Source organism: Schistocerca serialis, chromosome 2 (genome assembly GCF_023864345.2).
Source record: "Schistocerca serialis cubense isolate TAMUIC-IGC-003099 chromosome 2, iqSchSeri2.2, whole genome shotgun sequence".
Lineage (NCBI taxonomy): Eukaryota > Metazoa > Arthropoda > Insecta > Orthoptera > Acrididae > Schistocerca > Schistocerca serialis.
The window spans coordinates 132,936,979-132,950,064 of record NC_064639.1 but is presented as its reverse complement, the minus strand read 5'-3'; positions in this window follow the sequence as shown (position 1 = coordinate 132,950,064).

The following is a 13,086-nucleotide window of genomic DNA, read 5'->3' as shown; positions in this document are numbered from 1 at the left end:
TGAACCCTATAGATAGACTGAAAAACTGAATGTTTAGCTAAATGTTGCATCAAGACAGTGTCAACGAGACCTAGCATCTTAATTTTGTGTGACCAACTTGTTTGTTTGTAAACTACGGCCTTCGACCAGTGAGTTCCAGCTTGTCAGTCTTGCATTATTATTCGTCCGAGCAGATGAACAGTGTCTCTAGGTTTTGCTAATAAAGTTTTTGAAGAATCTGTGACACTGTTTGTGTCGCCTACGGCTGAGTCTTCATTTCCATGCCTTCATGTACAGGAATATTCAAGCCTGTGTTGGTTACTTGTGGGATCTCCTTTGAGTGTCACTATACACGAGCGGACTTCCGCTACGGGCTAGGACGTTTTCATGTGGATTCTGGAATATCTGCAGTCTCCGCCCGAGCGTCAGTGAAGCTACGGTCTTCAGACCTTTCCCGCAGTTCTCTGAACCGGTGACCTGGCCTCTCAGCAGGTACGCACACGGGCGGGTTTCAGCGACAGGCCTCGTTCAGCCAAGTCAGTGAGTTTTTGGAGAGATGGCGGCAGACGCGCTACTCCGGCAGAACGGCATACTTACGTCGACTATCCCGCAATCTTTCTCAAACGATTTTAAAAGAACAGACACAACAAAAGGTTTTTAAGTCAGTTATAGCTTTATATGTCAGCTTCGTGAGAAGTTCCTAGCATTTCGCTAATCGTCATAGTTATTATGATATTTCGCATATAAAGTGTGAGATTCGAAAAATTTCCAATGAAAAATAGGGGTTGCTATGAATTTGGGTTTGGTACATTTTAGACGTTATGTTGTTACGTATGAAATTTAGCTAACATAGTGAATTTTCCTTAGACTTAGGAGATCTCTATCACCGACCTCGAGGAAATTCATGTTACGTATCACACTCATTTGCGATCACGTGCGCTAACAACAAAGCTAGAATGATACACTCATAGCACCCCTCGTATCTCTGAACCTGTTTGACATATCGAAGAGAAATTTTGGGAAATGATAGCGCACAAAGAGAAGAGTATTTTGCCATATGGTAAACTATCGGAACTTCCTTATCTGCCGGGATATGCGAATTACTATAGACTTTTGAAGTGGAATGATGAAATGAAAATTAGCGTGGCTCTGCAGCTAGGAAAGTGAAGAAATTACACGTTTATATTTATACGGAGAAAATGTTCTTGATAAGCTTTTGACCAGATTTATAATCAGTTCCTCTTTCAATAAACCACTTCTTCAGGAATTCTGCTGCATTTGCAACTTCATTAGGTTGTAAGCGATGTGACGGTGTGTAAAGTCCGCACATTTTAACATGGTAACAAGAGAAATGCACGCGATACTCGAAATTCACCACTGATGAATGAGTATTTTTCAGGTTACAGCAAGTTTTAGTTGCTTCAAGTGGGGTAAAGGGGGTGAACCAATGGCCACATAGAAAAAGTAATACAAATGTATCATGAAATACCGAGTTTGTGAAAACTGACATATGAACATTAAGCAAACAATAATGTAAGAAATATGCCATACGAAGAGATGGTTGAAACTATTTCTAGACAAGATTCCTGCTGTGGACCGAAGTGTTATGAAAACTGGCAACACTGCCAAACGAGGGAATACCTCAAAAACATGCAAGCAGACGGCGTTCCCTGATGACAGCGAAAATCGGACAATGCATCATAATTAACATCATCAACATCTACTGTAACGAATTGTTTTTAGAGACAGAAAGCAAGCCAGATTACAGACCGCTTATGATGCTTTTTTTCAATAAAACTAAACGCAATTGGTGACAAAAATACGCATTTTTTACAGTTGCAAAGAGTGATTTATTACCTTCAACAATATCGTAAACAATTCCGGAAAGATGTTGGTCTCTTGAAAGAAGCATAAAAGGTGAAAGGAGGGGGGAGGAACAGGGAGGGAATCAGTTGTACAAAGCAACACTATTGTGAGGGCCAGTTAAATGCGATCCCAGCGGAGGTTCGAGTCCTCCCTCGGGCAGTGGTGTATGTGTTTGTCCTTAGGATAATTTAGGTTAAATAGGGTGTAAGCTTAGGGACTGATGACCTTAGCAGGTAAGTCCCTTAAGATTTCACACACATTTGAACATTTTGAAATTAAATGTTGTCACTTACACTAGTTCAATATTGTGGGCTATTACCCATACCTGTGTTACGTCCATTATTTAACAGGGAGTACGAATTACTATATTTTGCAAAGGCTCAAACAGCTCACTTCCTATTTGTACGGAAAAGATGCTTTTAGTTGCAGCCTGGCTGTGACGTCATCCGAGACAGCGCGTAAAGGCCTGGCCAGATAGAATCCGGCCTGCCGCTGCGACGGACGGCGCAGCGGTGGGCCGGACCCGTCAACGGCCTGGGACGCCACACAGGCAACGGCAGGCCGGCCGGCCGCAGCGACTCTTGATGTGTCAGCTGTGTTACACTGTGGAAGGGGCCGAACCCCATTATTAAGCTTGCATGCGTAGCGCGATTGTCTTGGCGTTAGACGATTTGGAATTCTCACACGGGACGCGTTATCTTTGTTTTAATTGCAGAAATGAGTAGCTCGCATTAGCGATACGAAATGGCACCAAGAAGAGATGGTGGGTGCACGACATTAATAGCAAGAGAGAAAGCTTAGGAGAATACCATCGTCTGTGTATTGATCTAAGAGTCTGACGAAGATAGGTTCTTCAAATATTTTCGTATGTCGCGAGAATGTTTCGAGGAAATGCATCGCCTGATAAAAAGGTAGCACCGAGAAGTGCACCACGAACTGGAGAAAGCCAATTGATACAAGGCACAGGCTAACCATTTGTTTGAGGTACGTTTTACCGTTTGTGGCCTCTTTGTGCTTCAAACAGAAGTCATATAAATTTTTCCATTTCAGTTTTGCTGTATCATATGAAAGGTTCGGCGGAAGAAAGTTCTATCTCACAACCTAGTTACGAGTGGAGTGATAAATTTATTTGCAGTGTTTACGAATACAGCAAACGATAGTAACATCTAGTTCCGTATGTCCCGCTAGAGAGACCTTTCTACTTAATAGATTGTTTTGTTTCATTGTATTCATACCATTGTCATTGAATTTAAACAAACATATCTTTGGTCGTTAACTTATCCATTCGTTCTATCGGCATAACAGATTTTAATCTTTTCCAGATACTTGACTACAGGCGACAGTCACCAGACCATAGCTTTTTCTTTTCGGTTAGGACGTTCAACAGTCTCAGATATTTTGAAATAAGTGTGCCAGGCAATATGGACTGTTCTACAGCCCAAGTATTTATTTACATACTCCTACAACAGAGATGTGGAAGAAATCTGAAGAAGCATTTCTAGAACTTTAGGGGTTTCCGGACTGCCTTGGAAGCATAGACGGAAAGCCTAACAGGTTAAAATGCCCGAAGGATAGTGGATCCCAGTTCTTCTGTTACAAACAGTTCTTTCAGCTAGTTCTCCTGGCGATCGTTGATCCACACTACGGAGTTTACAGTAGTTGATATTGGAAGCTATGGACGCCACAGTGACAACACTATTTTCTGAGAATTCAGCTTTCTATCAAGAGTATATCGAGGGCAAAAGTATTCTACCTCCAAATCAGGATCGCGTGTATCATACAAAAAGTTGTATTCTCTCACCTCCTCTGTAAGTTTTTCTGTGTCCATGATGCATGAACTACGAGCTGCAAGACAAAAACCGCCTCACGACGCTGCTGCTAGTGTGACCACAGAGCGCTTGAGTGCGCCAACAGAGGCAAGCAGCCGCTCCGGCTTGGCGGCGAATCTGTAATCTGTGACAACCCGGCGGCTGCCGGTGCGTCAGAGCCGCACTCTGTGTGACCGCGGCCACACAGTAACGAGCGATTCAACAGTGCGGCCTGCCGGCTGCGGTTCAAGGCCACAGGCAGGACGGCCAGGCCGCATGCTGTCTGGTCAGGCCTTAAGCTGGCGTTTGACTGACGCGGACAGGGTGAAGCGTGTATCTCACTGCCTCTCAGGCCTTATTTACAAATGGGCGCAGCGGACGTCCGAAGGGAACATCTGCCGTCATCTGCTGTATGCCCAGGCAGTAGCATCTAAATCGCCGCTTTCTCTGACACATCTTATTTTATAACGCTGTTGTGTATCAATTTACGATCTTCGTAATTTTTACATAAATGGAGTAAAGTTGGCTTTGACTACAGAAAAAGTTTCAGCTCGACTGCATTTAAACCTTCCCGGCTAGAATTTTTAGAACGGAACTGACAGTAGAACATGACCTCTTAAGAGACATAGTATTGATCATTGTTTACATCAAAGTCTTGAAACTTACTTAATGGATTTCAACAGGTGCTGTAATCAGAACTTTCTGATTCTTCTTCTTCTTCTTCTTCCTCCGAATGGGGCAGCTAAGGACCACGATATTCAACTTTTCAGCCCAGTAATCCCGCATTCTCTGGTATGTTTCTCCTTTCTCTCCTTTGTCCAAAGGGCGCCGGTCTTTTTAAGGGGTGTTCTGTCCTGAAACCTCTTTATTTCAGTATCCTTCTTAGAAATGCTCGGTTTGTAATGGCACTTTATGTTCAGTTCCTGGATGTCTGGTTCGATTCCCGGCGGGGTCAGGGATTTTCTCTGCCTCGTGATGGCTGGGTGTTGTGTGATGTCCTTAGGCTAGTTAGGTTTAAGTAGTTCTAAGTTCTAGGGGACTGATGACCACAGCTGTTAAGTCCCATAGTGCTCAGAGCCATTTGAACCATTTTTTGAACCTGGATCTCTTTCTTGACTTCTGTTAGGCATGGTGTCGCGGTCTTCCTGCTCTTCCAGTAGTTGAGAAGTCGACTGGTCGGCCTTGTTTGGTCTATCCTTGTGATATGTCCGTAGAAAGCGAGACATCTCTTCCAGACTACATGTGTGATTTTCTCAGTATGATTGTATAGCACTTGGTTTGATTGTCTTCTGTACTCACCAGCTGTTTTGATCGGTCCCAGAATTTTTCTCAGGATGTTCCTGTCCTGAACCTCTAGTTTCTCTCTCAATCCTTTCCTGTTCAGATTCAAGCATTCTGAGGCATATAGGGCTTCAGGGCGGATAAGTGTTTGGTAGTGTTTTAGTTTGGAATTACGATATAGGCATTTCTTATTATAGATGTTCTTGGTTAATCGATATGCTAATTGTAACTTATTAATCCGAGTTGTTAGTGCTGTTCCTTCTGATAGATTAGGTTCCAACCATTCTCCTAGATACTTGAATCTGTCAGCTTTTTCAATTTGACCTTGTTCCAGCTGTAGTTCACTGGGAGTATCACTGACGTTGGTGAGGTATTTTGTCTTTTCTAGTGACAATTTTCTCTGCCTCGTGATGACTGGGTGTTGTGTGTTGTCCTTAGGTTAGTTAGATTTAAGTAGTTCTAAGTTCTAGGGGACTGATGACCATAGATGTTAAGTCCCATAGTGCTCAGAGCCATTTTTTTTAGTGACAATTGAAGTCCTACCTTCGCAGCCTGGAGTTTCAGCTTATTGAGCTGATTTACTGCTACTTCCACTGAGCTTGCTATAAGTGCCAGATCATCTGCGAAAACTAAACAGTCTACTACTAGTCCCTTCCGTTTATGTCCCAGGTAAATAGCGCTCGATTTATTGTGTACTTACATTTCTTTTCGCCATTCTCTGATCACCTTGTCCAGTGCACAGTTGAAGAGAAGAGGCGAAAGTCCTTTCTGTCATTAATATAAATGATACTAAATCTATTATAAATAGGAACTTTTTGTTCCAAATTTAGTTTTTGTAAATTACTTGAAAACTATTAGAGGTAGCTTAATGGGGTCACATAGTTAATGTTTTTATATCAAACTGAAGCTTCATACCAGTTTTCATATTTCTGAGTCTAGTATTTAGCACCTTCAATTTTTCGTAAAAACACCGATTTTGACCAAATTATTGCTCCGATCAAGTTGAGACTTGTAACAGTTGATTTTGACATACATTTGCACATTCTGAACAATTTTTAGCTCTCTAGCTTTATTATTTAGCGGCACTTGTTTTTAACTTAAAACAATGTAGTTAGGGAAACATATTCATCTAATCACTCAGAGATTTAACAGTTTGAACATTAATACACTGAAGCATGCTTTGGCAAACTCTGGAGGGGCTACTTTAATTTCAATCTTAGATTATGGCACAATACTTTGTATGCTACGCACAGGCGCGTTTTGATGGCGTGGCGCTAGCAGCAGTGAAATGGGGTACGCCCCAGCACATTCGCTCGCCTCTGTATCTCTCAAACTAGGGTTGCCAGAATTTGTTGCTCGCAAACCGGTACGTTTCTCTAAAATTGACTAAAAAAGTCCATAATTTGTTAATCATAAACCGGGACATTTCTGGACACTTTTCCTAAATTAAAAAAAGTGAAATAATCAATAAATAAATAAATAAACACTTTATACGGTAATTACCTCCCCCCATGAACCATGGACCTTGCCGTTGGTGAGGAGGCTTGCGTACCTCAGCGATAGAGATAGCCGTACCGTAGGTGCAACCACAACGGAGGGGTATCTGTTGAGAGGCCAGACAAACGTGTGGTTCCTGAAGAGGGGCAGCAGCCTTTTCAGTAGTTGCAGGGGCAACAGTCTGGATGATTGACTGATCTGGCCTTGTAACACTAACCAAAACGGCCCTGCTGTTCTGGTACTGCGAACGGCTGAAAGCAAAGGGAAACTAAGGCCGTAATTTTTCCCGAGGGCATGCAGCTTTACTGTATGGTTAAATGATGATGGCGCCCTCTTGGGTAAAATATTCCGGAGGTAAAATAGTCCCCCATTCGGATCTCCGGGCGGGGACTACTCAAGGGGATGTCGTTATCAGGAAAAAGAAAACTGGCGTACTACTGATCGGAGCGTGGAATGTCAGATCCCTTAATCGGGCAGGTAGGTTAGAAAATTTAAAAAGGGAAATGGATAGGTTAAAGTTAGATATAGTGGGAACTAGTGAAGTTAGATGGCAGGAGGAACAAGACTTCTGGTCAGGTGACTACAGGGTTATAAACACAAAATCAAATAGGGGTAATGCAGGAGTAGGTTTAATAATGAATAGGAAAATAGGAATGCGGGTAAGCTACTACAAACAGCATAGTGAACGCATTATTGTGGCCAAGATAGATGCGAAGCCCACGCCTACTACAGTAGTACAAATTTATATGCCAACTAGCTCTGCAGATGACGAAGAAATTGAAGAAATGCATGATGAAATAAAAGAAATTATTCAGATAGTGAAGGATGACGAAAATTTAATAGTCATGGGTGACTGGAATTCGGTAGTAGGAAACGCGAGAGAAGGAAACGTAGTAGGTGTATATGGATTGGGGCTAAGAAATGAAAGAGGAAGCCGCCTGGTAGAATTTTGCACAGAGCACAACTTAATCATAGCTAACACTTGGTTCAAGAATCATAAAAGAAGGCTGTATACATGGAAGAAGCCTTGAGATATTGACAGGTTTCAGATAGATTATGTAATGGTAAGACAGAGATTTAGGAACCAGGTTTTAAATTGTAAGACATTTCCAGGGGCAGATGTGGACTCTGACCACAATCTATTGGTTATGACCTGTAGATTAAAACTGAAGAAACTGCAAAAAGGTGGGAATTTAAGGAGATGGGACATGGATAAACTGAAAGAACCAGAGGTTGTACAGAGTTTCAGGGAGAGCATAAGGAAACAATTGACAGGAATGGGGGAAAGAAATACAGTAGAAGAAGAATGGATAGCTTTGAGGGATGAAGTAGTAAAGACAGCAGAGGATCAAGTAGGTAAAAGGACGAGGGCTAGTAGAAATCCTCGGGCAACAGAAGATATATTGAATTTAATTGATGACAGGAGAAAATATAAAAATGCAGTAAATGAAGAAGGCAAAAAGGAATACAAACGTCTCAAAAATGAGATCGACAGGAAGTGCAAAATGGCTAAGCAGGGATGGCTAGAGGGCAAATGAAAGGATGTAGAGGCTTATCTCACTAGGGGTAAGATAGATACTGCCTACAGGAAAATAAAGAGACGTTTTGAGATAAGAGAACCACTTGCATGAACATCAAGAGCGCAGATGGAAACCCAGTTGTAAGCAAAGAAGGGAAAGCAGAAAGGTGGAAGGAGTATATAGAAGGTCAATACAAGAGCGATGTACTTGAGGACAATATTATGGAAATGGAAGACGATGTAGATGAAGATGAAATGGGAGATACGATACTGCGTGAAGAGTTTGACAGAGCACTGAAAGACCTGAGTCGAAACAAGGCCCCCGGAGTAGACAACATTTCATTGGAACTACTGACGGCCTCGGCAGAGCCAGTCCTGACAAAGCTCTACCATCTGGTGAGCAAGATGTCTGAAACAGGCGAAATACCCTCAGACTTCAAGAAGAATATAATAATTCCAATCCCAAAGAAAGCAGGTGTTGACAGATGTGAAAATTACCAAACTATCAGTTTAATAAGTCACAGTTGCGAAATACTAACGCGAATTCTTTACAGAAGAATGGAAAAACTAGTAGAAGCCGACCTCGGGGAAGATCAGTTTGGATTCCGTAGAAATATTGGAACACGTGAGGCAATACTGACCCTACGACTCATCTTAGAATCTAGATTAATGAAGGGCAAACCTACGTTTCTAGCATTTGTAGACTTAGAGAAAGCTTTTGACAATGTTGACTGGAATACTCTCTTTCAAATTCTAAAGATGGCAGGGGTAAAATACAGGGACCGAAAGGCTATTTACAATTTGTACAGAAACCAGATGCCAGTTATAAAAATCGAGGGGCATGAAAGGGAAGCAGGGGTTGGGAAGGGAGTGAGACAGGGCTGTACCCTATCCCCGATGTTATTCAATCTGTATATTGAGCAAGCAGTGAAGGAAACAAAAGAAAAATTCGGAGTAGGTATTAAAATCCGTGGAGAAGAAATAAAAAATTTGAGGTTCGCCAATGACATTGTAATTCTGTCAGAGACAGCAAACGACTTGGAAGAGCAGTTGAACGGAATGGATAGTGTCTTGAAAGGAGGATATAAGATGAACACCAACAAAAGCATAACGAGGATAATGGAATATAGTCGAATTAAGTCGGGTGATGCTGAGGGAATTAGATTAGGAAATGAGACACTTAAAGTAGAAAAGGAGTTTTGCTATTTGGGGAGCAAAATAACTGATGATGGTCGAAGTAGAGAGGATATAAAATGTAGACTGGCAATGGCAAGGAAAGCGTTTCTGAACAAGAGAAATTTGTTAACATCGAGTATAGATTTAAGTGTCAGGAAGTCGTTTCTGAAAGTATTTGTATGGAGTGTAGCCATGTATGGAAGTGAAACATGGACGATAAATAGTTTGGACAAGAAGAGAATAGAAGTTTTTGAAATGTGGTGCTACATAAGAATGCTGAAGATTAGGTGGGTAGATCACATAACTAATGAGGGGGTATTGAATAGAATTGGGGAGAAGAGTAGTTTGTGGCACAACTTGACTAGAAGAAGGGACCGGTTCGTAGGACATGTTCTGAGGCATCAAGGGATCACCAATTTAGTATTGGAGGGCAGCGTGGAGGCTAAAAATCGTAGAGGGAGACCAAGAGATGAATACACTAAGCAGATTCAGAAGGATGTAGGCTGTAGTACGTACTGGGAGATGAAGAGGCTTGCACAGGATAGAGTAGCATGGAGAGCTGCATCAAACCAGTCTCATGACTGAAGACCACAACAACAACAACGGTAATTAATTTAATAAAACCCAAAGGAGAGCACTGAAATAGTAATATTTTACAATATTAGTACTGGTAACACAAGAATTTTTATTTCCAGTCATCAATATGACATACAACTAAGTTGAAGTGCAAAGTTCACATAATTTGTTATCCTACACGTTATATTTATATGAATTCTGAGCTTTGGAGAGATCTTTCCGCTGTTTGGTGTATTCATAAAACTTAGAGCAACTCATTTAATAATTAAAAACATTTTATAATTGCTTCGACCGTTGGTACTTGTAATCTGTTTCGTTCCTCAGTCCACTGCACATTCATGAGAGAAAATGATCATTCCACGTTTGCATTATGCCCTGGAATACTGAAGACGAATTCACTAAGATTCAGCAACTGAGGATACTGTTCTTCGCATCCAATCTGTCAAAAGAAGTGGGTCCATTTCTCCTGACATAATTTACTATTCCAGTTATCGCTATTTTTGTTGATTTCTGATTCAGTGAACTGCCTGAGCAAAGAAGACTGGTCAAACAATAAACTGACTTCTACTGACAATCCTCTACCTTGTACAAATGTTATTGTCATTGTCACTTTGCTCCATTCAGGTTCTGCGTTCAGCAACATCCATTTAAAAGAGGAAAATGCATTGAGATTTGTTGACCATTTTTCTAAATAAACTGTACACGTTTCATAAAACTGTTCTACATCAACATGAATGTTTTGAATTTCACTAGTTAATGCAACCTCGCTGTTATGCAAGAGAGATGTCACTGAGTGATTCTGCTAGTACTTTCCAAATTCGCAGCTACTTCTGTAACACTGCTGTCTGCTTACTCAAGTTTAAGTATTTGTCTCTGAAAAACGCTCAACTGACTATGCGGGAACCACAGATATGCTTCCGTTGACGGATTCTGGAAAAGGGTTGTCAGAAATGTAGGTGCCTTTTCTTCTAAAAGGAAGAATGATTTAACGGCATCAAACAACTTCAGTACTCTCTCTACAGCAACAAAGAAAACCACCTTGTTATTATATCTGACAACAATGTATGATAATCAATGTCCACACACTCACAAAACTCGTTTAGACGCTCCGTTCGTGCTGTGTACATGGAGAAGTAATTGGAAAGTTTAGTTATAAAGGTTTCTACGTCAACACTCAAGACGTCAGCGGTTGTCTTGGCAGCATTGGGTGATATGTGACCAGGGCAGCCAACTCCTAAAAGATTTTCGTCTGCTTCACTTTTCAGTCTAGGAAATATATTGTTTGTACCTGCTCGTCACACTCCTCCAAAATTGGTTTCATTTGGTAGCGAAACTAATTTAAGCAACTTCACTTGAATGCCTTTCTGAGGTGTAAAATATTGAACAATTACGGTAATGGGAATAACTTTTCAGCCTTGTGGTTACTCGCACCTGTAGTTATTGAATAGTAGTGGACCAGTGAAAGGTCGTCGCATATTTGTTTGACAGTGTCAGGTGCCAGAACTGCTTTCAAAAGTTTTGGTTCCGTCCAACGTCACACTCTACGCCGAGACAGAATCGTTAAAAAGATTGGAGTTTAGCCTAGAAGAAAGTCTACAGATTTCAAAGACGTATGATGTTTAACGGTACACACCTAATTCCGCTGCTACTACTGATTGGCTCCATTTTTGATGACTTTGAAATAAAAAAGCTGTCTTTTTTTTTTAGTTCTAGAAGAGTATATGTTTGATTTATGCTCTTGGCTGCCTAAATGGTCTGTAATATCTGCGCTTCTTCCATGTGAAATGGAAACCAATGACTTGGAACTTAAATAGTGGCAACTACACTCCTGGAAATGGAAAAAAGAACACATTGACACCGGTGTGTCAGACCCACCATACTTGCTCCGGACACTGCGAGAGGGCTGTACAAGCAATGATCACACGCACGGCACAGCGGACACACCAGGAACCGCGGTGTTGGCCGTCGAATGGCGCTAGCTGCGCAGCATTTGTGCACCGCCGCCGTCAGTGTCAGCCAGTTTGCTGTGGCATACGGAGCTCCATCGCAGTCTTTAACACTGGTAGCATGCCGCGACAGCGTGGACGTGAACCGTATGTGCAGTTGACGGACTTTGAGCGAGGGCGTATAGTGGGCATGCGGGAGGCCGGGTGGACGTACCGCCGAATTGCTCAACACGTGGGGCGTGAGGTCTCCACAGTACATCGATGTTGTCGCCAGTGGTCGGCGGAAGATGCACGTGCCCGTCGACCTGGGACCGGACCGCAGCGACGCACGGATGCACGCCAAGACCGTGGGATCCTACGCAGTGTCGTAGGGGACCGCACCGCCACTTCCCAGCAAATTAGGGACACTGTTGCTCCTGGGGTATCGGCGAGGACCATTCGCAACAGTCTCCATGAAGCTGGGCTACGGTCCCGCACACCGTTAGGCCGTCTTCCGCTCACGCCCCAACATCGTGCAGCCCGCCTCCAGTGGTGTCGCGACAGGCGTGAATGGAGGGACGAATGGAGACGTGTCGTCTTCAGCGATGAGAGTCGCTTCTGCCTTGGTGCCAATGATGGTCGTATGCGTGTCTGGCGCCGTGCAGGTGAGCGCCACAATCAGGACTGCACACGACCGAGGCACACAGGGCCAACACCCGGCATCATGGTGTGGGGAGCGATCTCCTACACTGGCCGTACACCACTGGTGATCGTCGAGGGGACACTGAATAGTGCACGGTACATCCAAACCGTCATCGAACCCATCGTTCTACCATTCCTAGACCGGCAAGGGAACTTGCTGTTCCAACAGGACGATGCACGTCCGCATGTATCCCGTGCCTCCCAACGTGCTCTAGAAGGTGTAAGTCAACTACCCTGGCCAGCAAGATCTCCGGATCTGTCCCCCATTGAGCATGTTTGGGACTGGATGAAGCGTCGTCTCACGCGGTCTGCACGTCCAGCACGAACGCTGGTCCAACTGAGGCGCCAGGTGGAAATGGCATGGCAAGCCGTTCCACAGGACTACATCCAGCATCTCTACGATCGTCTCCATGGGAGAATAGCAGCCTGCATTGCTGCGAAAGGTGGATATACACTGTACTAGTGCTGACATTGTGCATGCTCTGTTGCCTGTGTCTATGTGCCTGTGGTTCTGTCAGTGTGATCATGTGATGTATCTGACCCCAGGAATGTGTCAATAAAGTTTCCCCTTCCTGGGACAATGAATTCACGGTGTTCTTATTTCAATTTCCAGGAGTGTATTTATTCACAACCGATACAAAAGAGTTACATGTTTGCACCTGTTACTGTCCTTCGAAGTAGTCACCAGCGTTGTGTAGAATACGTTGCCAGCGGTGTGGAACACTTAGTATACCGTTAACACTGTTCTGTTGATGGT